General features: G+C 57.5%; 1 protein-coding gene across 8 annotated transcripts in view; it reads right to left on the bottom strand.

The window, feature by feature from the left end:
- The window catches only part of ADGRG1 (adhesion G protein-coupled receptor G1), a 33,883-nt gene extending 10,761 nt beyond the window's left edge, over nucleotides 1-23,122 (bottom strand). The window contains exon 1 of one of the 8 annotated variants that reach the window (XM_081118150.1): nucleotides 23,063-23,122. The gene's annotated coding sequence lies outside the window, so the exon portion shown is untranslated. The other 7 variants (XM_081118153.1, XM_081118155.1, XM_081118154.1 and 4 more) reach the window with 7 other exon arrangements.
- Between the last annotated feature and the right edge of the window lie 553 nt (nucleotides 23,123-23,675).

The following is a 23,675-nucleotide window of genomic DNA, read 5'->3' as shown; positions in this document are numbered from 1 at the left end:
CTGAGACCCAGCTCAGAGGACACCAGCTTCAGGGAGCCATCCTCAGCTCCCTCTGCTGGCGGCCCCTCCTCAGCCAGCCAGGGAGCTCCTTCCTAATCCATCTCTGTGGACGGGGCCCAGGAGGTTGCTGGGCCAGGGCTGGGTGGGTGAACAAGGGAAGGAAAAGAGTGAAGAACCAGCGTGCCCATGGCGCCCTCTACAGGGGTCGGAGGGGAAAGGTGCTTCCCATCATGACCATCAGGGAGAGCCCTTTTCCAGGGCTCCAGGCAACTGGAACCCAGGTGGGACATCCCAACCTGAAGGGTAGACACTCAGCCTTATGGCTCGAGTTGGGGATGGCCCAGCTACACTCACCTCTACCTACACCCTGACTTACAGGGGGCACTTCTGACCCACTATGGCCTCTATTAGCTGAGCATCTACTACCTGCCAGCCTGTGCTGATCCATCCCACCCTCAAACCTATATATGTGTATGTGTGTGTGTGTGTGTGTGTATATTTATATATATATTGTTGTTGTTGTTAATCTTCACCCTAGGATATTTTTTCCATCGATCTTTAGAGACAGAGGGAGGGAGGAGAAAGAGAGAGAGAACGAGAGAGAAACATCAAAGTGAGAGAGACACATCAATTGGTTGCCTCCTGCAAAAGCCCTGATTGGGGTAGGGATCAAACCAGCAACCCAGCTACATGCCCTTCACGGGGAACTGAACCCAAGACCCTTCGGTGCACAGGCCGATGCTCCAACCACTGAGTCACACTGGCCAGGGCCCTGTTACCTATGTTAATCTTCACTCCAACCCTGTGAAGTGGGCCATAGTGAGGTCCAAGGGGTTAAATGACTTACTCCAGAGGCCAGGAGCTTTTCCTGCCTGGTCAGAACTGCAGTGCCTGGCAGGGAACCTGTGTGCCTGGCACGCATAGAGAGATGCCAGGTGGCTTGGTCTTCCCCACTGCCATCTGGCACTGTGACCAAATTGGGTGGTGCCAGACACAGACAGGCACCCTCCTCTCCTACAGGGAATAGCATATGGTCATGGTGACAAATGCAATCACCTGCCACAAGTTGGGCAAAGGGGAGCCTGGCAACCTAGGGGCACATGAGGAATCTGAGTTTGAGAGAAACCAAGGAGGGCTCCCAGGAAGAGGTGGCTTCTGGATGGACTATTTGAGGGTAGTGTTAAAGGGAGGGGTGGCCCAGGCAGGAGCTCACTGTCTCCAGCTTGGGCTGGGCCTTCTTCTAACTAGCCTGGCCCCCTCAAGTTAGAGCGAGTCTCCTATGTCCTACCATGTGTAATGGAATCCTAATTTCTTGGGCCTTATCAGTCCAATCATGGGCCAATCAGGCTCATCATCCTGCTCTGATGGCATCACAGGACCCCTTAGAAGAAGGATGTGAAAGTGGTTTAAGAACAGCCGCTGTTTCGTAGGTTGTGATATTTAAGGCTTCACTCTGCTGCCTCTCTGAGCATTTTGACTCTTTGCCACCCCAGACCAGCGGAAGGAAGCCCAGCATCTGGGACAGAAATATGTCCCTTCTGGACCCCATCTTTCCTTCTCCTTCCTGCCAGTCTCTGTCACTGCCTACCTCTGACTCCCAATCCAAATGTCACCTCTTCCAGGCAGCCTTCCTTGCTGTGACCTCTGCTCTACACTTGTAAACTCGTAGTTCACAGATCCCTTTGAGAATCTGGCTCAAATTCTCCATGTTATGGCTTTTAGATTTGAGGCCTAGAGAGGGCCAATGACTTCCGGACATCACACAGCAAGTAAAGATGGAGCTGGCCGGAAGGTCTGTATCTCTCTAGCATGCTGATCTTCAATGTGAATTACCACTGTCAGTAGACAAGATCCCAGGAAAGGGTAGAATCATCCACTTTGCATCAACCCTCCTGCATTGGCCCTTGAGACAGAGAGTGAGCTCCCCATCAACGGAGGGACACAAGAGAGGCTATACAACCATGGTGTACATGAAAGGGATTCAAATACAGACAAGGAAGGGACCAACCACATGACCCTGACAATTCCTCGCACATCCCCACTCTACCCTGACTGAACAGCAGCTCCAAGGTGGACAACTCTGTCCCCATTGACATTCTTGGGATTTGAGGGGAAGGGGCTGCCTGGCTTCCTTTAAGCCACTGTTAGTGGGGTAGGCTCTGGAGTCAGACCGCCTGGGTTCAAATCCCAGTTCCCCCAGTCACTAACTGTGTGTCCCTGGACTAGTTCCTCACCCTCTCTGGGTCTGTTTCCTCATCTGTAAATAAGACTAAAAATTGAGCCTGCTTCAACAGTCACTGAGAGAATTAAATGAATTGATGCCCGGAAAGGGCTTAGAACAGGGCCATGCATGAGGTCAGCTAAACATCTCTGTATACTTTCTGACCAGCTCATGCCTGCCCTAGGCTGTCACAGGCTCTCACTGCTTCACGCAGCCCCCCCCCACAGCCCCCCCATGCCCTGCCCTCTGGCCTCCAGAGCCAGCTCAACCTCTATAGCACCTTTCAGGAAATTCTTAGAGCATGAAACTTCCTTTCTGGGAGTGCAATGGGAAGACTGAAACCCCACCCAGAAAAGTTCCCTCCTTACTGCCCGGGCCTGAGGCTGCCCATAGAACCCTCTGAGGAACAGGAGAGCAGACCAGGGACCAGGAGAAGGTCCCAACTCAGATCGGGCAGAGGGAGGGCACTGTCCTGCTTGTGCACTGGGCACTACCCCCTCCCCACCCCCCACTACAGCCCTGCCCCCTGCCCGGCTCACCTGCCACCCCATGCAGCCCACTCAGAGGGTGCAGTCAGTGCCATGACAAGGGTCACACAGTCCCAGCACCTCCAGCAGGGCTGCAGAATGCCCCGCTCCCCACTCCAGGTGCCCCCCCCCCCCCGACTCAGCCAGGAAGGAGGGGGCCTGTGCTCTGAAGGCCGAAACTGCATGAACCTCCACACCGACCACATGGCCAGAACCTTGTCCCTGGTCTCTGGAGCTGTGGACTCACAGAGCTGGGCAGGCCTGGGCCGTCAAATACTCTTAGAGCCAAAGCCTGATCCCCAGGCTGGACACCCATCTACCCTCACACATCACAGGACAGAGCCCGGGAGTGGCTGAGACAGAGATTCTCACAATGATACCTAAATGATAACAGCCGTAGCACCCTCTACACTGGCACGTGAAATCCTCCGAGCCCCCCTGAGAGGCGGGTCCTCCTGCTTTGCCATTTTGCGGATGGGCAAACTGAGGCTCCCCCAGAGAGCCCCCACCCCCAGCTCCCTTCCAGAGCAGCTGCCCTTGACCTCTGGCTTTCTGTAAATGCATGCAGAGCTTGACGCACGGGAGCCACCATCACAGGGTCCCCAAGCACCCAGGCAGAGCAGCAGGTAGCCAGGGCTTGTCTGGACCCAGGAGAAGGGGTTCTGGTTCCAACTCAGGCGCAGCCCTGCCCATCCTCGCAGTGCGGGGCGGGGGGGGGGGCCTCCCCCCCACAATGGGCAGGAGACCCACTGCTCACTTTCTCCCCCGGGGGTCTGAGTCACTTCCTCTGCCAGCCGTGTCCAGCCACGAGTCCCCGCTAGCCCAGTCCAGGCTCCTGGAAAACCCATTTCCTCAGAGGATAGAGGAGGAAGTTGAGTGGACAAGACCTGGGGTTAACCCTTCCCTGGCAGGCGCCTCTCCAGTAAGATGCCCAAGGCCTGGTCCCCACTCCTTTCCTTCTCCTTCCCTTTATGTACACTGTGGACCACACCTCACCTTCAGTGTCCCTTTGCCTGGAACACCTTCCCTATCCCTGCGGCAATTCAACTCATTTTTTGTCACTTAAGACACACCCTCTCCTTGAAGCTCTACCTAACCTCTCATCCCCCATCAGAATTAACTTCTGAATTCTTGAGGGGGGGTTACCATGGTCCACACTGAACCCTGTATGTCCCCCATTGTCACAAGAGTTCACACTGGAAGTGTTCAAACCTGCCTGTGGTCTGGGTCAGAACCCTCCCCAGCACCCTGCTCCCTGGGAGTTGACTAAAATGCATTTTCATAGCCCCATACACTGAGGTTAGGACTTAGCAGGTCTGGGGTGGGACTGGGGAGCTGGCTTTAACAAGCGTCCCATTGATTGACACTCCACAGGCTTGGGAACCACTGGTGACAGGTCTGGGATAATAAAACCAGGAGCCCTGTTTTATAGAGAAAGTCAGAGAGGGGTGGGGCCTGGCCTCAGATCACTCAACTGGTAAATGGCAGAGCCGGGACTGGGGACCAGGCAGCCCATGTCCAGGCAGGACTTCTTCTCAACCCGGTGTCACACTTTCTGAGACCTAGAAGAGGTTTCCCAAAAGATAGCTGGCAGAGTGAGGGTGTGGGCAGTGAGAAGGAGCCAAGGCAGGAGGGACCCCCAGTGGGTTTTCAGGTATGAGTCTGGTCTTGCCCCCCTGAGGTTGGCCCTGAGGAGGGGGAGGGAGGCTCCTCAGATAGGCCTCCAAGGCCAGCTGGAGACAGGAGTTAGATCAGAGTAGGGTGGGTCACCCTTGCAGGTGTTTCCTTAGTGGGGGGTGGGGCAGGGGGCTGAGAGGACCCTCCACTAGCAGTTTCCAACTATTTTATAAGTCAATCTTACTTAGAAACACCTGCACCCAGCACATCAAAGGAGGTACCCCCATCACCCTGTGGGATCCAGGGCCACACCCCACTCCCAGCCCATCCCCCAGCCCAGGGCTACCGGGAGCACAGCCCCAAGACACGGAGCCCCTCTGTCCTCTCTCTATTCTAGCTCCTGAGAAGGGTAGCTGAGGCCCAGGCTAGGTGACCACACAGGGCCTCCCCCCAGGAAGGGTGACCAGGCATTGCTGCGGGAAACAGTGATTTCAGGTTTCAGGAATTTTTCTACAATAAAGGGGAATAAAACTGAAGCAAACAGCCTTCCCCAGGGACTGGCAAATGTCACAGCCTGGTACACTCATTGCCCAGGGCAAGTCCCACATTCTTGCATGGACCTGCTGGACAGCTGTCCCTGCCCAGGTCCTACCTCCCCTCGGCTTCCAGTCCAGCCGAGTCCCAGGGCCAGGACTCCCTCTGCGTGCCCAGATGGGCCTGGCCCTGTGAGAGACAAGGGAGGGGAGAAGGGGGACACCCCCTGCCAATCCCGGGACTCTGAGTTCTCCCAGGAGCCAGTTATCCAGGGCCGCCCACCCTGCAGCCTGCTCTGTCTGGAACTGGAGCATTTGCTTAAGAGACCCAGAGAGGCTGACATACAGTCAGTCACCCGGCCAGAGAGGAGCCCGGGCTGCGTGTTCCCACCTCTGAGCCTTTGCACGCACTGGGATACCAGCCTCAAAACGCATCTGTGCAGGTCCCGATGCCCTGAGCCTCCGGGCTCCACACTCCCACCTGACAACCTCCAGCCACCGGACAGAACAACGGGTGGCGATGGGAGTGAACAGGGCTCTCTCTGGCACAGTGACAAGGACCCTGGCATCCCAGAAGAGGAGGAGAGGGCAGCTCCCTCTGGGCAAGCGCTCATATCGTGCCTAGTGGTTGTGCAAAGCACTCCCACAGATTAGCAGTCAATCCTCATGACAACTCTGTGAAGCAAATGCTATTATATCCCTGTTTTAAAGATAAGGAAACTGACGTTCAAAGAGTTGGAGTGATGCCCAAGATCTCACAGCCAGTAAGTAGCCAAAACAGGACTCAAGGCCAAGTGCATTCAGTCTTAAAACTTGTGCTTTTAGCCACTGGGGTCTCCAGAGTCCCCTCCCTTCTCCGGACCGTCTCCCTGACTTTACCATGAAGTAACTCCACCAGAGCACTTTCTAAGGACTACTTCCAAGTCAGAGAACTACTGCAGGCCCCATGGTCTCGTATATTATTAGCATATGAAAGATTCCGATGAGTCCTGAGGGAAGAACATCCACAGAGCTCGGTGGGCCTTAGTTTCCGGGCCCTCTGTGGTAGTGCATGGTCAGCCATCATCAACATGAAAATAAGCTCTCAGAAATCTTGTCACCACACAGCTATGAGGCCTGTCGGCATGCCCCCTCCCAGCATCCAGCCCCCTCCCCTCCCCTCCCCTCCCCTCCCCTCCCCTCCCCTCCCCTCCCCTCCCCTCCCCTCCCCTCCCCTCCCCTCCCCTCTGAGCTGTCCCCAAGGCCATTAGCTAGCACTGGATGGGCTGCAGGAGCCAGTTAGGCTCTGATGGTCCCCAGGGCAACTCATCATCACCCTTGACACTTCCAGGCACGAGGTCCCGGGGGGAGCCTGGGGTACACTCGGCCCCACCCCACCCCCCTTCAGTCGGCATGACCAGCTCTTGGGAAAAGGGCACTGCCAGCCCTGTCCCTGGGTTGGCTCTTCCATTAAAGTCAACCACAGCCAGCTGAGCTCTTTGAACGCTGGAATTGAGAAGGAGGGAAAGAGGGAGGGGAGGAGAGAGGGAGGGGAGGAGGGAGGCAGAGGGAGGAAAAAAGAGAGAAAAAAAGAAAGAGAGACTATGAAGATGAGAGAGCTTTTGGGAGCTGGGAATCAAAGCCTTAGAACCTTATAGCTGAGTCAGGAGACAGACCGTAAGTGAGGAGGAATTAGGAGGGGTCCCAGGTCTGGTGGAGCCTGAGGTGGGGCTGGGGCACGAGGGGTTTTCACGAGCAGGGACTGGGTGCCAGCCCTGGTCAGCTCCATGCTCTAGGCCAGTCTGCAGCCCACGGCCAAGTCTCTCCAAGCCCTCTCCCCGAGGGGCCTCTGCAGCTGGACTCCAGGCCCCCAGGGCACACACCAGTTGGCACCTGCCCCAGGAATGCCCACTCCCAGAGCAGGGGCGGCAAGAGTGAGACACACAAGGTCCCGAACTAGCTCTGCAGCTAACTGTCCCTGGCCCTTTGGACCACTCTGTGCCCTGTCTGGGCCTCCTTTCCTTCTCTGTTGAGTTAGTAAGTATGATCTCTCTCCAGGGACAAGCAGGGCTTACCTCCCAGCTGGCAGCTAGGGCAGAGGGCGCATGGTCATCTCCTCCTCCCTCCTGGCCAGACTCCCTTCTCTGTGGAACCACAGTCAGACCTCAGCTGTCTGGCTCAAGTTCCCCTTCCCCATCTGTGCTCCCACACTGCCCAAGGCCAGGCCCACAGGGTGGCCCCAGTTACCTCCCTGCTCCCTTTCCGGACGCTGCAGTCCGGCTGCCCTGGGCCCGGCAGAGCACCTGTCCTTGGAGCACAGAACCCTTCATGTTCCCAAGGCCACTGTCAGCCCTCCCTTTCCTTTCTCCTCTCCCAGGTCCCTGGTCCTTGGCTGAGGGGCAGACAGGACACACAGCCAGGCATCCTCCCCCACAAGGCCTGGGGGCCTGGGCCAGGCTAGGGCCCCTCCAGGGAAGGGCAGACCAAGATCCCATCCAGCTCACTGAGTACACAGCACAGCCTCACTGGGTCCACCACTGTTTGCACACCCCATGGGCAGGGTGCTCACTACCTTCAGTAGCACAGCTAACATCAATTAAGTTCTTTGAAAACACAAGGCTCGATTCTAAGCTCTTTATACAAGCTGACACATTTAATCTTCCCCAAACCTTATGAGACAAGTGCCATTATAGCCATTTAATAAATAAGGAACTGAGGCCCCAGAAGGTCAAGTTACCTGCTAGAGGTCACACAGCTAGCAAGAGGTAGAGATGAGATGTGACCCCAGGGCCTGACTTCAGAGCTCATGCCCTTGATCTTCTGCTCGTTTCCCCTTGACCTTACCTGACTGTAAAGAGCTTCTCTTTAAAATTCACAGTAAAAGATGCCATGAATTTCATAGGAAAATATTGCAAAAAAATGTGTTTCCTTGGGGTTAGCTGAAGACCACCCCCGGGCCCTGGTCCTAGGGGCTGTCAGAACCTCCAGGTGACTCCATCCCAGCTCCACTCCTATGTTCTGTCATCTGCAGACCCTGGACCCTCCGATACTTGTCTTTATCATGGGTACACCAGGGGACAGAAAAAATAATTTTAGCTGAAAGGTGTCTGGTGTGAGGGCCTCACTTCAACCACTTCCGAGGTGTTCTTGAGGTTCTTTAATAAACTAAGTCCCTTTAGAGTAGCTTCTATGATGCCCCCAGGGTCTTTATGCCATCTGACCCCACCCCCAGCTACACTATGGGTGTTGAGGAGAAGAGGGAGGAGGGAAGGGGGATGGAGGGGGAATGGCAGAAAGAGGAGGAAGGGGGAGGGGGAAAGGGGGGATGGAAGGGGGAATGGAGGGATGAAGGGAAGAGATGGAAGGGGAGAAAGATAGAGGGGGAGGGGAGAGGGGAGGAATGAAAAAGAAAGGATGTGGGGAGTTGTTTGGGGGAGGAGAGGGGAGCAGGACCAGAAGTGAGCAGGATGGAGGGAAGAGGGGAGGAGGGCTGCAGGGAGCACTGTACCTGGCCTCCTGTGCGGAATCAAGTGGGCTGTAAATATAGAAAGAGCTTGAATGGGCGAGCCAAGGGCTCACCTTGCTTGCAGGCTGCAGCCGCTGGGGTTTGCAGGCTGCACCTCAGCCCCCGGCCTCTCACCCTCACAGAGCTTCAAACAAAGGGGGTAGCGAGGGAAGATGTGGCTGTGAGCCGCCAGCCCGCCAGCCAGCGCCAGCGCCAGCGCGGGAGAAGGGGCGCAGGTGACAGCAGCTCCTGGCAACCGTTCCCCTGGCAACCGTTGGCAGCTTCAGGAACTACGTCACTGCCCGGCTCTGACCCAACACAGGGCAGGCCCCCTAACTTGTCTCTACTCAAGTCCCTTGACTAGGATGTTGGCCAGGCCAGGCTGGGAGCTGGCAGGAGGAAGGGCAGGGTTTAGGACAGCAGGTTACAGGGAGCATTTGCTAAAGTTTGTCACCATTCACTTTAAACCCAAATCTTTTTAGAACCCAGTGAGGGGCTAACCCTGTGACCAAAAATGCCCATTGTCAGCTGCATTCCCCCTCTAGAGGCTGCCAGCCTGTGGCCTTGACCTCAACCCAGGCTGGACACTTCTCTAACCCCCTCCATTGGCTGCCATGAGTGCAGAATGTGCACCATACTTTCCTAGAAGCTTCTTAAAGGGCCACTTCCTCCAGGATGCCTTCCCAGATTGCCATGGCCCACCAGGAATCTTCCTTCTAAGTCAGTCCTGGGGCTGGGGATTCCCCCTTGTTTTTTTCCAGAGCTTTCTGGGAGCCAGGAGTGGGTCAGACCCTCTTCTCTGTGTCCCAGAGTAAACACCCGTCCTGGGAGGGAGGAAGACATAGGCCAAGCTTCCAAAACCCCATCTGTGTGCCAGGCACTGAGCACTTTGGAGGTCCATTTTTACCACTCTGCAAAAGTTAGCCCTGTTGAACCCATCTTACAAATGGGGAAACAGGGGCTCGGGGAGGTGATGTGACTTGCTCAAGGCCACCTAGCGGGTAAGAGAGGGGTATGGAATTAAAAACAAGATCTCCTCTGAGATAGGACGACATCAAGACTAAATGTTCATCCAATGCTTGACTAATCCTGGCCCCCATCCAGTGCACAAACTTTATTTGATCACCTTTGTGACAAGGAGCTCACTTCCTCCCCAGAGGTCACATCCCTTTGACCTCTAAAAAATCCCATTGAGTCAAAAGGAAGACAACATTGGAGCCGTGAGGTGGCCTCCATGTGCCAGACAGGGCACGGAAGAGAACCAGGGGTGGGCACCCCCACCGAGACCTTTGGTTCCAAACCAGCAGCAGATTGCGAGACAGGGTGGGTCGCTCAGAGGGCTAAGGGTCCAGGGTTTCAGCCAAGCGGTTACAAGCACCTTCCCAGAACAAGAGGGAAAACGCTTTGGCTGTCACACTCCGAGGGAATGAAGGGGATTTGGGAAGATTTCTGGCAGAGGTCATGGGAAAGACAGCAGGAGCTTGGGGCCGTGGGGCCGGAGTGCCCATGCGCCCCCACACCTCGGTCCCTCCCCATGGACCCGAGCCAGGAGGCCTGCTTTGGTCAGGAGGCAGCTATTGTCTCCTTACTGGCCCGAGCTGTGTCCCATTCACGCACTATTTTTGGCCCCCGGAGGAAGCGGAAGAAAAAGCAAAGAAAGAAGTTGCTGTTCTCGGTACAACCTTTCCTGGAAAAGATTCCAGGGCCTGCTGGGCCCGAGGAGGCGGCCGCTGCGGGATCAGAAGACCCTGTGCGTGAAAGGAGCCGGAGCGGGCTGAGGTTCAGGGGAGCCCGGGGAGGGCACACATGGGACACCCCTGTCTTTTACACACACTCGGTGCTTGCAAACTGCAGCAACACACGGAGAAACCGAGGCACGCACCTCGGGTCCCACCCACAGTCACTAAGCTCTTGCAATAGGAAAAACATCTACAATAGCTCATAGCTCACGGCTGCCCAGAGCCAAGTCTCTGCCACAGAGACTGACAATCCTCGCTGAACACCCAGGGCACAGCTGACCCGAGCGGGGGTGGGGGACAAGATGAGGAGGCTCATTGTTTGTCAGATAACAGGCTCGGGGCAGCAGGACTCCCAAAATTACAAGCTAGTGGCCCCACTTCACTCCCTCCACCTCCTGCCCCCCTCCCCCCGCGGGTTCACCAGCTCCAGGTGCCAGTCTTCTTTCCAGCCTCAGGGAGATGGACCGCAGGTCCCAGAGGCCCAGGAACGGGCCAGGTCCCCTCCCCCCACATTCCCATTCTGCCTGGACAGCAGTTACTGCAGCTTCCCGCTCTGCTTCCCCAAACCCATGTTGGGGAGCAGAGGCGGGACTTCCAGGCATGCCGGCACCTGCTGCAGGGTCTCTGTAGGGATGTACTGCCGTCCCCCACACCACAGCTGGCAATGGGTGCTGCGCCGGCTCCCCCTACCCAGGCCGGGCACCAGAACCTGGGCATGCTTGAATCCCAGCCGGGAGCTGGAGAGCAGACACTGCCCATCTGGTCTGGGGTGTGAGCACAAGTGGCAGAGCCCAGGAGGGAGTGGCAGGCACAGTCACGGACATAGGATAAGTGGAGCTTTCAGGAAAGCACACAAGGATTCCTTCTGGCCCTGCCCACTGCTGTGGCTCTCCAAAGGCAACGTCACTATGCAGGTGGGAGGGAGGGGGAGGTGCCTCAAGGTTAGGGGTGCCCCTACCCAGGCACAGGCCCATTGGATCAGAGAGAGCAAGGGGCAGCATCGGCTCCCTGATGATTTAGGAGGTGGGTGTCCCCTCTTCCCCACTCCTCCCTCAGACCCTCCAGCCTCACTCTAGAACCATTCCCCTGAGGCCCTCTCTCCCTCTAAGCTTCTCATCCAGCTCCCTGAGCTATTAGCAGGCTAGTAGGGGCCCCTGGAGATGCAATCGAGTGGTGCTAGTGGTGCAAGGCCGGGCATGGACAGGCGAGGCTATGGAGAGGGTTTCCAGATGGGGCACCACCTGCCCACAAACACTGCCTGATGCTGCTCAAATGACTGGTACACTGTCAGGCCCTTAACGCCTGGGGAGAATGTGATGATAGGGTACCTCTCTTCCAGGGCCAGAGAAGCTCAGGGCTGGAAGGGGCGATGAAGAACCCCACATGATGCCCAGGTTCCCTCTACAACTTCCCTGCCAAGCTTAAATACCCGCAGACATGGTGAACTCACCACCTCAATGGAGAATACCATCTGTGGTGTTACGGGAAAAAGGTCCAGGCTCAGAGGCAGGAGACCCGGATTCAGGCCCCAGGTACCTCTGACTGGCCTGATGACCTGGGATCTGCTTCCCCAGCTGTAATAACGATAAAAATTTAAATCTCTGAGGACTAACAGCACCCAGGACTGAATGAGGGTCTTTGTTGGCAGTGCACCAGGGGGAGGGGGTTGGGTTATGAGTTGCCCAAGGGTTTGACACATGCCCTGATGATGACATAGCCAGAGAAGCAGTGGACAGAGGGCACCAGGCTGAGCATGACTCAGCTGCCCCAGCCAGCCCCTGGGGTTCACCCCTTGCATTTGTCACCAACAAGGCAGGTGGGTCTGGGCAGTTGTCCCCCCCTGCCACAGGGTCAGAGCCCCAGGATGCTAGCCACAGAGCCACACCCTGAAGGCCAGACTTGGCCAGGGAGCCAGAAGGGGTTGGCCCCCAAGAGCCAGGGGAACTCAGCCCAGCAGAGAAGTGATCACAGAGTGCTACCCCAGGAAATCAGCTCAACTTGAACTCAGGCCTCCCCTGCAGGCCCAGGACAGTGGCCAAGCCTGTCAGGCCTTGGGTCTCAGGCAGCAGGAGGCAGGTCCAGTCTCAGAAAACAACTCAGGCCAGCAGATCAAGACCACATTGGATGAGAGTGCTCATGGCAGCAGGTTCTCTGATGCCTTTCCCAGTGACATCATGGGCCATTGCTCTGGGATACACTCACTGCTGCTCTCTCACAGAAGGGCTTGGGGCTGGCCCAGAACGGTAGCAATGACAACATCGTTTACGGTGTGCCAGGTCCTATACTCAGCACTTAAGATTTAGTGGCTCACTTAACCCTCTCAAGGTGCATTACCACCCTCATTTTAAAGATGAGGAAAACAAGACACAGAGAGGCTAATACACCTGTCCAAGTTCACACAGCTGATGGATCTGGGACAGAACCAAGCAGCCCCAAGTTCCCTCTGCCTTGTGCTGCCCCTCCCAGAGAAACAGCTGAGCTCTGGGACAGCAGGGGAGGAAGGCTCTTCGGACCCCTGAGGCCCTGCCCATGAGCCCCTACCGCATGTGGCTGTCACAGTTAATCCCCACAGGTCTCCTTTACTAATGGAGGTTCAGGTCTCTTCATGCCCATTTTACATCCTAAGCAATGAGACTGAGAGATTTTAAGCGACTTGCTGAACATCAGTTTTCAAGGATTTGAACTTTCTTACTCAACCACTCCACTGTTTTGAAGACAATACCTTCAGCTAAGTAAGTCCATTCTTTGCAACTTATTGCCCCAAATCCCAGCAACAACCCTGCCAGGGGTGATACTGTCATCCCTGTGTGCAGGTAAGGACACTGAGGTCCAGGAGGCTGGGACCTTGGGCAGCAGCCTCCGAGCCCCTGCTAACTCCTGTGGGCCTGGAGAGATGAGGCCAGCACTGCTGGGAGGAGGAAGGCAGAGCCCCGCCTGAGGACAGGAGGGGAGGGACTGAGAGATGGCAGAAGCGGCTCTGGTCTCTCATTGTTGCTTCCTTGGAGTTCGGTTAAGTGGCCTTGAGCTTGGGGAGCCGCACTGGAGCCATTAGCAGCAGAACCTCCAGACATTTAGGGGACTGGAGCTGGGCTGGCTTCCCGACAGCCAGTGCCCCACCCCAAGGCCATCTCGGTCTAATGCAGAGGACTGTCAGTTCTGCCAGCTCCTCCAGGGTTCAGCTTTAATCTCTGCCTGCCTGGAGCTGCCAAGCTCACCACAAATTTCCTGAGCCGATGTCAGCCCAGGAGCACGTGCCCACACCCACAGGCCTCCCCACCAAGGCACAAGTTAGGCTCCCCACTAAAGTCAGGTTCGAAGGCAGGGGCTTCTTCCCGTAGCCCAGGTGGCCCCAGTTCTCTTAGATAACAGGCAGGAATAAGTCCCTGAGCTCTTACAAGATATCCCTGGGCCTCAGTGCCCCCATCTGCCTAATCATGAGATCATGGTAAGGCTCACACTTATATAGGCCAGGGGCTGTTCTAAACCCTTCACCACAGTACCCCTTCATCTTCACACAGACCCCCCCATGTAGATACTATTGTCATCCACGTTTCCAGATTAGGAAACTGAGGCACACATCCAAGTTCACACAACCAGAGAGGAACAAAGCCAGGGCTCTCCCCAGGGAAGCAGCCCTGCTCTCTCTGTGGGACCTAGAGGATTTGGGCAGCAGCAGGGATGGGGTTTGAGACAAGGGCCCCCAGCACAGAGTCTGGCCTGGCCGAGGAGCCTCCTCCTCACCCAGGGAGCAGGAGAGTTTTGTAGACAAGAGAGCAGACTCTAGAGCCACAAACATGCGAGGTGTCCTCGGTGTCCTCACTGACACCTGCCTCACAGGAATAAAGGTGCGTGCAAAGCACTGAGCCCAGGGCTGACAGGCTCTGAGGGCAGGAAGGATGGTTCTAGCCCAGGCTGAGCCACCAGGGATCCAGGGAGAGTTTGGGGCTTGAGGGACCTGGGAGGGGCCTCAGTGTCCCTGGGCAGGCTGGAACTGAGCAGGGGTCAGCAATTGTGTGTCCCAAGCTCCTCCCCAACCCATGGCCCCTCTGCCCAGCAGCCCAGTCCTGACCCCAGAATCCACAGGGCTCCCAGGAATCTCAGGAACTCCCCATGGGGCATGAGGACCAGAAAGGCAGAGGGCAACCTGGGGAAGCTGAGCTCAGCCACGATCCACCCCACCTCGAGGGTTTGAGAGGCCCCTTTGTGCCAACGCTGCCCCTACCCCTGACCATCTGCCTATTCCCTGGGGTCCTGGTCCCCCCAGCTGCCAGGTTTGCTCACGTGATGCCCCCATCTGCTCTGACTCAGAAGGAGGGGTCCACAGAGAAAACCCAGTTGGGGTTGGGGGTGCAGAGCCTGCTCAAGCTCTGAGGGTGGGGTGGTACCGGGGTTTGGAGCTATGTTGCCACACTCCCCCACCAGCTCTGCCCCTGACTCTTCACCCTGCCATGTAGAAGCCCACCTACGTCCCTGAAATGGGCACAGCTCCCACCACCCACACAGTCCCCCAAGCATGAGCCTTGAGCCCCACACCACAAGTCCTGCCCTCCCCATCCTGCTGGGGCCACAGCTGGGCACTGCCTACAGTGCTGCCCAAGTCTCCTACCAGCCCTTCCCCCGCAGAGCAGATCAGGACCTGCGGACCTGCACTCCAGCCCCCACAGAATGACCCACGCCAGGTCTCCAGTGCCATCGCCTGCCCCATTCCCCCAGGCTCTCCCCATTCCCAAACCTTTCCTCACGCAGTATCCTCTGCCAGGAATGCCCCCCACCCCAATCCTCACACATACACTTAAACCCTCCTCTCCCTCCTTACCAGTCCCCAAGCCCAGCCTAGACGCCCTCTGCTGAGCCTCCCAGTCCTTCTAGGTCAGAGAGTTCTCTCTGCCTCCACCAGCAAGCTTATCTCACTCCTCAGCCTCAGATCCCGTCTTGTTTGTGTCCTTGACAAGATTTGGGTGTCCCAACCAGGCGTCGGGGACAATATAGGCTGCCTCGCCGTGCTCCTCCCTCACAGACCACGACTGCAGGGGTGCCCCTCATGGCCTGACATTCTCAGAGCCAGGCCCCAGGACCACAGGAGGCAGGGCGGCTGTTATCACCTTACACACCCATTTAGCAGCCACAGCCACTAAGGCTCAGAGAGAGAGGCAAGGCAAGGTGGCCACGGGGCTTCTATGACAGAGGTCAGTCTGTATGTCAGAGTCCCTGCAACAAAGGAGGTCAGGTCTGGCCCCAAGAACTAGTCCCACCTCTAGACTCCCAGCCCCTCTCCAGCAGGGACCCTGGCCTCAGCTCTAGAAACCAACTCAGCAGCCAGTGGCTCACAGATGTCTTCCCACTGAGTCGTCTCCTCAAGGAACCAACCCTCTGCCCTCAGGGTCCCCACAGGGCTCTGGGTCAGGGCTATGAGTTCTAAGACACCTTATTTATCTCATTCACTGCCTTATCACCCACCCCTAGGACAGTGCCTAGCACACAGCAGGTATTCAATAAATATTCATATGTATAACTTCCTTGGCCCTCTGGAGCCAGGAAAGCTATTTGTACCCACCAGGCCTCCCCCAAGCCAGAGCTGCTCCAGGCCAGGTGACAGTGGGGTGAGTGGGTGGGGGCAAGAGTGTCCTTGCCTGGACTCATGCCCCCCCAACCCTCCTCAGTAAAATGAGCACCAGTCCCCTCCTGTAGGGCCCTGGAGACCCCAGCTCAGCACCACAGGAAGGAGGTTGGTGGGGGAGGCAGGGAGGACAGGAATTAGCAGTTTCCCCAGGGTGGAAAGGGTAGCTGGGGGGGGGGGGGAGGCCCTATCGGTGCCCAACAGGAGGGAGCCCTGGGGTCTGGTGGTTAGGTTAGCCGGCTCTGCTTCCCCATCTATCTGCCCCTGGTTCCCAGAGCGTTCTCTCACCCCAGGTCCGCCCCCCCCCCCATTCAAACCCTTCAGCCAAGACCACCGCCTCCTCAAGGATGCCTGTGTGAAGAGCCAGACAGCCCCTGGCTTACTTGGGGCCCAGCCCCAGCCCCAGGGCAGATTCCGGTGAAGCTCCCTCAGGTGGTGGGTGCCCAGCCCCCTGCCGCAGCTTGTCCTCCCCAAGGCTGGACCCTGGTTTTCCCCCCATTTTTGTTATGTGACCGCAGGTAAGCCACCTGCCTTCTCAGAGCTGTGGCTCTCCCATCTGTGCAGCAGAGCAGGAGTGAATGATATCTCACTGCCCAGGGAGCACAGCCCAGCTTACTGTGCCCAGTGAATATACCACTCTGAGCCTCAGTTTCCCCAGCTAATAAATGACTAGTGGTTCTGAGAAGTTTCACCCTCTTGGGCCCTGTCCCCTTCTCAGGCATCTCCCAGTCCATCTACCCCCAACTCTAGAGACGGCCCTACAGCAATGCTCCTCTGAGCCAGCTCCCACCAAGATACCAAGACCCCCCCAGCTCCCCAATCTACCACCACCCCGCCCGCAGCCACTCCCCCCACCCCTCCTCCCTCCTTGATCTGGTACCTGGTGCCAGGTGAAGGGTCCGGTGGAGGGTCAGGCAGCTGATCCGCTTTTCAAGAGCCACTTCCACAGCTTACCCTGCCAGCGCGGTCCCCCTCAGGAGGGAGCAGCAGCGTGCAGCCAGCTCCCAGCCCCGCTCCTGCGCAGGGCAGGCAGGCAGGCAGCCAGGGGGGAGGAGGAGGAGCCCGGGGAAGTTCTGGGGTGTGTTTGGTGGGGGGATGCCTCCTCCTGCCCCAGATGGACTCCTCCCTCCTAGCTCGCTGGGGATGACAGACCGTAAGTGAGTCATGGATTTCTCAGAGGGAGGCTGAGGGGGCAGGGCTGAGAGCTGAGGCGGTGACCCTGGGGGGATGCCTATGACTCAGCACTGGACAAGGGGGCACCTCAGCCTCACCCCTCACTCGGGCAGACAGGTGCCAGACTTCCCGGGCAGACACTGGCCGGGGATAACACCGCCTCCCCGCCCTCCATCTGTCGCCTCCCCGGGGCTGCTCTCCCCAATGTTCCCGCAGAGGCCAGGGTTGCCAGGGTAACAGGCGCTTTGATGCTGCCCCCACCCCCAGGCCCAGGCGACAACTGCCCCTTCCTGAAGGAGCGTCCAGCCTCCTTGGCAGCCGACAGGAGCCGGAGCTGAGCTGAGCTGAGCTGAGGGACAGAGCGGCAGAGCGGAAGGCACTGGGGGGAGGGGGTGTCCAGCGCCTGGCATGCAGCCAGCCAGGCCACGCACTACTGGCTACCTGACCTTGAGGACTCAGTCCTCCCAGCCAAGGGACCCATCTCGGTGCTCCCCAAGCACACAGTTTTAACATCCCAAGACTCAAGTTCTGGGTTCTGACACCCCTGGGGTTCCTGGGAATGGCATCCTTTAGTCCGTCTGCTAGGCCAAAGAGGACACTGAGGTCGAGGTGAAGGGCCATTCCTGGTGGCTCCAAGAGCTCAGAGAGAAAGCCGATGCCCCATCCCCTTTTGGGTCACCGGCCTCTGTCAGCAGCTTGCACCACTGCTGAGGCTCTGGGAGCCAGGAGGCTTCAGATGGCTCCGGTATGTGGCTGGGTTTCCTGATGTGCGGGCTCTAACCAGCACCTACTAGGTGCCAGGTCACTCTAAGTTTTTCATATTTATCACCTCCTCTGGTTCTCACAACAGTCACTATCCCCACTTCACAGAAGAGGGGCAGAGGCACAGAGAGGGTGCGGGGCTTGCCCATGCCTTTCAGGGATAGAGCCAAGGTTTGAACCAACTGTGTTGGCCCCAGAGCCCTGGCATATGCCTTGCCAGGAATTGAACTGGCGACCTTTTGGTGCATGGGACTATGCCCAACCAACTGAGCCACACCAGCCAGGGCCCGGCTGGGTCTTCAAGGAGGGGTTTCAATAAACAGAGGCCAGCTGGAAGGGCATTCCAGGTGGAGGGAACAGCATCAGCAGAGGTGGAGAGGAGAAATGGGACATAGGAGCCGTTCTAGGATGGAAGTAGGATCTAATTAGAGGAGTAAGGGCAGATTCTGGAAGATTTTGAAAGCATGGAGTTTGCTTTAAAAGGGATTTCATCCAACACACTGGGAAACTAGGGAAGGTATTTGGTAGAGAGGGGTGTGATGAGGACACAAAAGTGGTCCACAGGCCTGCAGCATGGCCCGAGAACTTGTTGGAAATCCAGGATCTCAGGTGTGCCCCAGACCTGCCGAATGAGAATATGTACTTGAACCAGATGCCCAGGGCATTGGCAGTGGGTAAAGCAGGAGATGCCCTGGTCTAGACTCCAGGGGCTTGTACCAGCAGTGGTGGGTCAGGATGGGTGGAGGGTCCAGCCGGGCCACTGGAGAATATGGAAGCAGAGGGAGGTACTGAGGAAAAATCTTAGGTCCAAAAAGCCAGAGCAGGGCTAGAACCCTCACCCCACATGTACAGGTGAGAGGAAAAGATGTCAGAAACTGCCCTGAAGCGTGGGGGGGGGGGGGGCGCAGGATGAGGTGTGATCTGAGAGGCAGGGAAGTAGCTGCCCTGCAGCCCAGTGGAATGGGGATGCACCTGTGACATGTGGGGTGGCCTTCCAACAGGCAGCTCAAAACACATTGCTGGGGCTTGGGGTGAAGGGCTGGGGTCCCCCAGGACCAGAGGAGGCCATGAGCATTACTGGAGGTAACAGTGGCCAGAGACAGAGTGGGGAGTGAAGAAAGGCCTTCATTCTAAAGGACAGAGGAGAGGGGGCCGTGCTGTCACTGAGAGAGGTTGCAAGCCCAGACTCTAGGCACAGGTCAGATGGCTTCTACTCCCGGCTCTGCCAGCTGGGTGACTCAACTGGGGACAATAGCAGAACCACCAGTAATAATAAACGAGGTCATGTATGTAAAGCTCACATCCCAGGCACGAATTAGCACCCCTGATGTATCTGTGAGGGTTTTACCATTTAGAGCAGTCTGCAAAGGAGACAGAAATGGGCCACCAGAGAGGTGGGACATCTGGGAGCACTTGTGGACCCCAGGAGAAGGATAAGAGAATGGGAGACCCATGGTGCCCACTGTGACAGAGGCCTGAGCAAGGGAGAGGACACAGCTTTGTTCCTGGAGGCCTCACCCCTCTCCATCTCTAAGCTTCCATTCAGGGCCGTGTGAGCCAGCCTTGCAAACAGTGCTGAGCTATGCCACCCGGGGGAAGGGTCACAGGCAGCCACTGCCTCCTTGGAGGTGAGTTCTTATTGGACAAGAGCAGTTCAAGTCCAAGTTCTCTCCTTGTGAACTGAGTGATCTTATAAATTATTGAGCACCACGCTGGGCACACAGGAGATGCTCAACAAATGTTGAGCAAATGTCATTATGATTATCATAAAGTCAACACAGATGCCCAAAAGCCCAGCACTGCACAGTTTACAAAGCTCTTTCACGTCCAGTATTTGTTCTACTAAACAAGGATGCTTGTTCCCATTTCACAGAGATGGAAACCAAGGTTCAGAGAGAGAACCTTTTCAAAGCTTCACAGCCCGTCATCAGCAGCCAGCACTCGAACACAGGTCCTGGGATCCAGACCACTTGCTTTTCAACCAATGCTCCCAGACACCTCCCTGTTCATTCCCGTGGGAAAGCTTCCTGGCCACAGGCATGGGGGCAGCCACAGCCCCACAATAACGCCATCTCCCATCACACCCGCCCCAGGGCCCAGGGGGATGGCATTGCCCATGTGACTCAGCCACAGTCACAAAGGGAGCTGTGTGCCCTGTGCCCTAGGCCTGCCTCCCCCACCCTCTGCTCATCCCCCAGCGGGAGAAGCAGGGCTCCTGACAAACCCAAGATGTGGGGAGAGCAGGAGGAACTGTCGCCCATTAAAATGGGACAAGTCTAATGGAGATTCAAGCCCAGGCTTGGGGTGCGAGAAGCTGGCGCAGCTCCAATGATGTACTATAAGGCCCGGGTCCAAGCCTGCGTTCTGAGACCTTATTTGGAGTTCCAAGGACAGGCTCAGCCTCATTGGCTCTCTCTGGGGTGGAGCCCAGGCAGGGGCCCTGCCCACTTTTACCTGGATCAGGTTTCAAAAGCACGGGCTTGTGAGAGAAAAAGTCACCTCATTGTGCCAGCCAGGCTCCTGTGTCCACACCTGTCCCCAGCATTGACTTCTCGCCACCCCTTCCCCTGACGTGTTCAGACCCCGAGTCCATGTGCCCCTATTAAGCGCTGACTGTGTGGAAGGCAAACGACTTGGTATTTTCTCCTACACTCTGTCTAGGATGCCTTGCCCTATTTGCTCAGAGAGGGAAGGGGGCCAGCCCCAGGTCACCCAGGATTTGAGCCAGGATCTGACTTTAAGGCCGGTTTCCTCCCCCTTCCTGGTTCCAGTGGCATCTTAACCATTTGCCAACAAGAAGTGACCTTGGGCCCAGCCCAGAGAGGCAGGCAGGGAGACATCTCCCCCGCCATAGGAACCCTATGCCTGTCCTGCTGGAAGGGGGGCACTACAGACTACAAGCCCTTAGGTAGAGTTCAGGCTGGCTGGGCCTCCCAGGGCCACCCCTGCTGATTTCCCAGGAGGTGGGCACGCCTGGGTGCCCAGCTGCCCGAGGGAGAAGGTACACAGGGCAGCCGCCCCCTCTTCCCAGGCATGAAGGAATGTCTGACCTCAGCCCAACCCCCCACACGCACTTGGCAGGAGGGTTGCATCCAGCCAGAACAGGCCTGGGAGGTCACTGTGGCCACCCTCCTGCCTCCCAGCCTTCCGATGTCCCTGAGATGGGGCCACCAAAGAGGGCCACAAGCCCTCTCACCATTCCCATGCCGGTCAGCCTGGCCACTCCTGCCGTGGGAAGCAGGTACAGGGCCGAGCATCCAGAGGCCTGGGGAGCCTCGGCCATAGTAAGTGTCAGGAGATTGGAGCTGGGTGAGCTCGGTCCCCGCAGCCAGAAATTCAGCCCTTCCTGGGGGTATGACAAAGGCAGGACTGGTCTTCCCAAGGGGACCCTTGGCACCCTGCTCAGCCCTAAGGGAGACCGGCGACTGTGAGGCTCCAAACTGCCCCTCGCCCCACCTAGACTACTCCTAGCATTTCCCCAAAGCCCTTAAAATAGCACAGCATGAAATTGTCCAGATCCGAGCAGTCTGTGCCTCAGGACCGGCAGGTGCAAGTGGAGACACCAGGCCTGTCTGGCAGGTGGACAATAACAGGTGCCTGCCACTACCCTGGGATTTCTTTTAAATGCAAATTCCCCCAATGCAGGAAGTGTAGAGGGGTTTCTAACTCCTTCACTGGAGGCTCCCTTCTGGGCCAGGAGGTCCAGACAGGCCATCCCAGCTGCTGCTCGTGTCCCCATGGTTGTGCCCCTGTCAGCAGTTCCTGGGCCCTGGCCTGTGAGGTTTTGGTGGCAGCTGCTCAGATGTCTAAGACTAGATCCAGGTGTCTGCGGTAGGCAGTGGGGCATTGTCACTCCCATGCCAAGGGAAGCAAATGTGGCCCAGACAGGTTTATGGACCAGCCTCTCTGTGTGCAGATGGCAGCCTTTGCTTCATTGTCTTGAGGGTGGCAGTGTGCCATCTCATTTGACTGCCACAGGGTCCGCAGGGCCCAGGATCTTGACTTTGACCTCCCCATGTGCCCATCCCTACTCCTACACACACACCGATTGGTGCCCAGCAAAGATCACTGTTTAGGTGTGGCTGCAGGAAATCACATGGGGAGTCATAAAGAAGGTGCCTCAGTTTCCTCACATGAAAACCCGGGCTGCCACCATGCCTCTTTTGGTAAATAAAGAATTGGAGTTGGGTGTACTTTGCGGAAACCCATGGAGCACCCAGCCTTGCCCCGGGAGACACCCCTGATACCACCAGGAGCACCCCGGCAGCCAGGGCGCCCCCAGGTCTCCCACTAAGTGCTGGGGCGCAGATGGCTCAGGAGGTGTAATGGAGAAAGGATGACAGCTACTCATTAGCAGGGGTGGTCTAATTAACAGAGGGACCGTAGGGGGACATTCTGCTGCTCATACACTCCAGGGAGCCACACTGCGGGGGCAGAGCTGGTCCAGCGCCAGGGCTCCGCGGCCAACACTACAACCTCCCTCTGTCTGGCTGACGCGCGTGGGGCCAGGAGCGGGTTTGCAGGGGTGGGGGCTGGAGGTGCGGGGCTGCTGCTCCAGGCTGTTTTCAGAGCACTGCCCCTGCCCACCTCCCTTGTGGGAAATGAGGAAGCAGCCCAGAAAAGCAAGGCCTGGCCCGGGGTCCCACAGCAGCCACCGGCAGGGGGGCCTTTTCCTCCAGAATGGTCCCTGTCCTGGAGTGTCCTCACTCACTGTTTAGGAGTCTCGTCACAGCGGCCTGGCCCAGGGACCGTGAGCGGCCAGTCGGGAAGCAGTTTTACTCTCACCTCCTGCCCCTCGCAGCCAGGGCGGGAAGGGTTGTGCTGCTGGAAGAGGCCGGAGGACCCCAGGCTGGCCAGACCGGGCAGGCACAACCCCAGGCCTTGCCCCTGCCCCTTCCACTCAGCTCACCAGGGGAGGCTGCCTTCGTCTTCCTTGTCAAGATTAAACAACCCGGGCCAACCTGCTCCCAAACCGGTTTACCATGGGATCTGAGCAGGAAACAGGCTCTGGGCACTGGGGGCGAAAGCAGGCACAGGCTCTGCCTCCCCATCCAAATTTCAGGGTGCACAGCCTCCCCCTGGCTCTTAGCCGCTTGCAATCCCCCCAGCTGGGCACTGGGAGCACACCCTGCACCCTGCCATCTTCCATGCGCCACAATGACCACCACAGGAGCATGCCCAGCTTACACTCGGAGCCGCAGGGGCCACCCTAGGACAGCCAGGGCCCCCAAATCAGCCCAGAACCCTGAGCAGCCTCAGGATCAGGCCTCATACATACCTTCAGGCCATTGAACTAGACCTCGGGCCAGCCAAGGTCAAGTGGAACAGGTGGAGAAGTCACACCCTGCTGACCTTTCTGTCCCCCATACCGAAAGCCGCAGCTTCTTACCTTGATGTTGAAGCAGAAGCTGCCTCCTCCCCTTCTACCTCCTCCCAGGGCTCCCAGCTCCCAGACGGAGCTTGTCTGGGCAGGTGGCCACAGGTGAGGCTCCGCCTGTCCATCTGGCACTATTTCCGGCTGGCCCGCAGCCGTGGCCGCCACCTCCCTCTCACTCCTGGGTTTCCGTGCAGGGGCTGACCTGGCCCCTTGGGTGCTGAGCACCCCCCTCCCATCACCTCAGACCTCCACGAGCTTTTGGCACCACTACCCAGGGACACACGGGCTATGGACCCATCGATGGCCCCTGGATGAGGCTGGTGGGGGGGAGGTGTCATTGAATGTCTCTGAGCCTCAGTAGCACCCCCAGGGCAGCATGCTGTTCCCCATATGTCATGACTAACTGCGAGTTCCTTCTTGCCTCTTCCCTGAGCTCAGGACCCACCTGAAGTCTGAGCCCAGACTAACCTACCTGCAATAAAAACAAGACAACAGCCCACAGATGGCTGGAGGCAAGAGGCATGGGGTTCAGGGGAGTGGGGAGTGGGGGGTGGGGCACAGTGCCTGCTCTCAGAGCATCCAGCCTTCTGCGGGACACAAAGCGAGAATGAGACACAGGGTGGGC

This window comes from Miniopterus schreibersii, assembly GCF_964146895.1.
Source record: "Miniopterus schreibersii genome assembly, chromosome: 18".
Classification (NCBI taxonomy): Eukaryota; Metazoa; Chordata; class Mammalia; order Chiroptera; family Miniopteridae; genus Miniopterus; species Miniopterus schreibersii.
Note: the sequence above shows the minus strand (reverse complement) of the source record. Positions and strands in the feature narration are given on the sequence as shown.